Source organism: Oreochromis aureus, linkage group 11, assembly GCF_013358895.1.
Source record: "Oreochromis aureus strain Israel breed Guangdong linkage group 11, ZZ_aureus, whole genome shotgun sequence".
NCBI lineage: Eukaryota > Metazoa > Chordata > Actinopteri > Cichliformes > Cichlidae > Oreochromis > Oreochromis aureus.
The window spans coordinates 592-4,917 of record NC_052952.1 but is presented as its reverse complement, the minus strand read 5'-3'; the positions used below and the strand labels follow the sequence as shown (position 1 = coordinate 4,917).

At 37.7% G+C, this 4,326-nt stretch overlaps 1 long non-coding RNA gene across 1 annotated transcript; it reads right to left on the bottom strand.

Annotated features, from left to right (window-relative positions):
• Positions 1 to 581: 581 nt before the first annotated feature.
• LOC120442781 lies at positions 582 to 1,464 on the bottom strand. The gene is made up of 3 exons (XR_005614920.1): positions 1,411 to 1,464; positions 940 to 990; positions 582 to 711 (listed from the first exon to the last, which is right to left on the bottom strand). It is a non-coding gene; the product is annotated as an uncharacterized LOC120442781 (long non-coding RNA).
• Between the last annotated feature and the right edge of the window lie 2,862 nt (positions 1,465 to 4,326).

Below are 4,326 nucleotides of genomic sequence, written 5' to 3'. Positions count from 1 at the left end.
AGCACAGCCCTGCCCTCCAGCACTATCAGCAGCAGGAGCAGCAACTCTTCAACAGCAACATTGTACCCATCAGGTAAAACATAGGCTACATTTGCTTTTGCATTGTCCCCACCTGGTGACAATGATATAGTATGATGTGATTCCATATTTGATTCTTGATGAATGTGGGTTGTTGTTATTCAGCCTGGGTCTATGTGCCCCATTTTAACTTTCAAACATCTCTGCACAGCCCTGCTCTCGATCCTTTAGTAAAATCAAAACCTTTAGAAGTCTTTATTCAGGATTGTACTCCAGTAATTGGTACATCCTGCTCCAGTCTGAAGTCACACAAAATAAAGACTCACAGAGATTATGAATGCACAAATCACACAAATGTGTTTCACTTTTCCAAGGTATATTGTTTTAATGTAATTAAGGTGTAAAACTTACCAAACATTACTATATTTAATGAATTAAGTCACAATTATATTGCTATGCTTTATCTTAAAAAGAAACATTATTCTTGTAAAACCTGATATGCTATGCCTTTTCACGTTTTTTCTTTTGGTTGTCTTGTTAGCAGACCCATTATACTGACACAAACAGTAAAAGAGACTCAAAAATTACAGAAATACTAAGTAAACACTAAAACTGCACATCTCATACAATAAGGCTTTGAAAGAATGGAATATTGACAAAACATAGGTGCACATCACACAATGTTCCTGACACCTGTAAAACAGGAAGGCATAAAAGTTATTACAAATGAACAGCTGGATTTGAAAATAACCCAAAGAAACATTAGCTCACACAGGTTGTCTCACAAACATTTGAGACAACCTGTGGCTACATCCAGGGTGACGATTCTTTAGTGGTCTACTAGTTTGCAGAAAGCACATTAACTAAACAAAACAAAAAAAGTCTTTTGACAAGTTTGTAAGCTCTGCAACTGAATCTTACCTCTTATTCTGATGAGTCTGTGTTCACAGAATGATGCAAAGTCTCCTTCAGCTGAAACACAGGATACACAATCTACAGTAAAAAGCGAGATCACATTCATGTAAATATTGTAAATCATTATGTCAGTTTTCTAGGATTCAAGAAAATGTCACTAGTTCAGACACTTCTAATGTCAAACTCCGTGCACCATCTTAAATTAAAAATGCCTCATAAGCTGAGAAGTGCATGTAAAATGTGGATTTTCTGAAAAGTTTACATTATTTTAAGACTCATATTTTAATTTGTCAACTTATAATTAGTCACATGGACAGTTTAGAAACATCTTCTATTTCACAATCAGGTTAAATTTAAGTAGTGAGGTCGTAGTGCAGGCAGCCAAGATACAGAACCCATGATTTTAGTCACAGTTCGGCTGTGTGGCAGGCAGGATTTATCGACACATAAGAAGATAAAATGGGATTTTTTTCTTACTCTCTGCAAGAAGCCTACTATATCTAGCTTGTCTGCTTTGGTGGGAGAACCGCCTGACCATCACAGATGCTCTCAGACCCAGGAACTGACTGTCTGTTGGAATCCAGTCCAGGTTTCAGAGTCTTCCAGCCTTTCCAATCAGAAATGTGGCTACTCTGTATGTCAGCTGCGGTGAGCAAGGGTAGCAAAGAGCACTGAGTGGCTACTGTCCTGTTGGGCATGGGGTTAGATGATGATGTGGGGACTGTTCCAGGTAGAAAGACTTTAAGTTGAGAGCAGAGGAGAGATTGTTCATCCAACAATCTGTGCATCTTCTACTCCAAAACACAGAATCAGAAAACATAAAGTTAAAAAAACAAAATTATATCGGCCTGCCTATCTGTCTCAGGAGATGAATTTTGTTTTCATTAAATGTGTTACCATTTTCAAGCTTTCATCATACTCATAGGCCAGTTCTTTTAACTGCCTCTCCAGCTCCCCAGCCTCTTGTTTTACTGCACGCCTCAGCTCTTCGATGTCCCGAATCTTCTCTCTAAACACGCACAACACACACACACACACACACATTTATTGTTGGGTGCATGAAACTGTATGGTAATTATCACCATGCTAATGCTCAAAGTTGGTTATCATGCGGACCAAAAACCAGTGAGTGTTTTTTAAGTGTACACTCATAGTTACACTCCAATGGATGCATCTGGGGCAATTCGGGGTTCAGTATATTGGCCAAGGATCCAGAAAATGCTCAAATAAATAAATACTGGTGAGCATTTAAAACTGCTAAATTACAACCTATGCTAATGAACTCCCAGGGTCTATAACTTGAAAAAATACTATGAAGATAAAATATACTACATATACCATGTGTAAAAGAACAATCTGATTCTGAGGTGGGCAGACGGTCAGAATTTTATTAGCACCTCACTCACTGATTCTATGAGAAAGCTGTACATCTACTGCATCCTCTGTGAAACTAAATAGAGAAATTCCAAGAGAGTGACAGCGTACTCAAAGAATTCTACAACAGTAGAACCGTAACTACCATGTGTGGAAAAAGCTTTTAGGACCTCACTTTTTGCAAGGTCTGGGACCCTTACTAATGTTTTTGCCAGATTTGACTTTGATTCTATACGTGCAGTTTTCATAATAAATTAAGGTTCAAAATGAATACTTTAAATAACAAAATATATTATTATTCCTAGACGGGACTGCTAACTGATAAAACCTGTTTCTGAAAGGACTTTGGTTGCGCCTGTAGCCAGAACACATTAGATTCCAAATAGAAATGTATAAAATATTTTTGTACCTGTCCTGGTCAGAGAGACAACTGTACACAGCAGCCTGGTCTTCAGAGAGTTGCTCCTCCATGTTACTTAGCACAGACCAAAACTGCTGCAGACACAGCAACATCTCCTCCAGCTCATCCAGAGAGTACTATAGAGAACAAAGACACAGTTACCATTAAAAAAGAAAACATCTATCTGTCGAAGACATTTCACCTCTCCGATAAGCTTCTTCAGTTCTAACAACAAATGGTAGAAAGTCCCAGGTGTTTAGGCCCTAGTGAGAATTGTCACTAAAGAGGGTTGTTGACCTACTATTGATCATAGTCTCATCACATGAGCCATGGAAACTGTATTCCCTGGATACTATGGTCTCTTGGTCTCTTTCAGCTGAATAATGTGCCCTGCTACAAAGCAAAAATGGTTCAGCAATGGTTTGACGAGCACAAAACGAGTTTGAGGTGTTGACTTGGCCTCCAAATCATCCAATCTCAGTCCAATCAAGCATATGTGGGCCTCCATGGATAAGACTTCTTTGGCAATAGATGGGACCAAGAAGTCTGATCCAGCAAAGAGGCCCCACCTTGTAACCTACAGAATTTAAAGAATTTGTTGCTAACATCTCGCTGCCAGATACCACAACACACCTTCACACAGCTTAAGGTTGGTTTGTTTTATAAAACACATTATACCTTTGATGGATATGTTATCAAATATGTTACTAAATATTAATTATAGTCTGTTAGTAATAATCCAGTTGCACAAGTGACACAGCAGAGAGCATTATTTCTTAACAAGACAGAAGTAAATATGGATATTTGCATGGCTCAAGTGTCTCTTTAGTGTTGTATTTTTGTCTGTTTCATAATTTGGATTTCTCTCTTTTGGCTACACTACGGTTGGCAGAAAAGCTTTTCTTGTGTAATAGCTAGCTAATTACTCACTGGTGTATACACAGTAGACCTTTCCAGGACTGGACTTCTAATCTGGCATACCGAGCAGTTGCCCAGTGGGCTGATGCAAACTTGTGGGCCGAGATTAGAGATTAGATTCATGCAGATTAGATTCATGCAGATTAGATTCATGCTCTGTGGTCAAATGGTTCTGCATGTGGGGTCGTTACTAAAAAACATATTACAAAGAACACTTTTATTAAAAGTAAAACAATATGTTACTCAATTACTCCAAGGAGAAAGTAATTTAATATACTACTCATTACATAACTTTTAATGTTACTCACTAAAATAGCTGACCAAAATAACTGTCTCAAAATTACCATTTAACAGTTTAAACCTGAGGCTACCGCCCCACACACCAACACAAATCCCTATCCTAATGAAGACGCACATATAATCTTTATCTCAGTATTTGGGTCTATCATTTTATAATTTTGCTCTCCATTGCGTTGTTGGGATTCAGAGATTCTTTTATTGCTGCCATATACTCTGCCTTATGATAAATGCATTAATAACATGTTCTACAGCATTATTTTATCAGTAATATTGTTTACAGGGTTCATATTGCATTGAATATGTTTGTCATCACATTCATTCTATTCACAGGTAGAGTTCATTTTATATACATTGCATAACTGTGCTTGTTTAGAGTTGATGTTCTATCCAAGAGGGTTTTA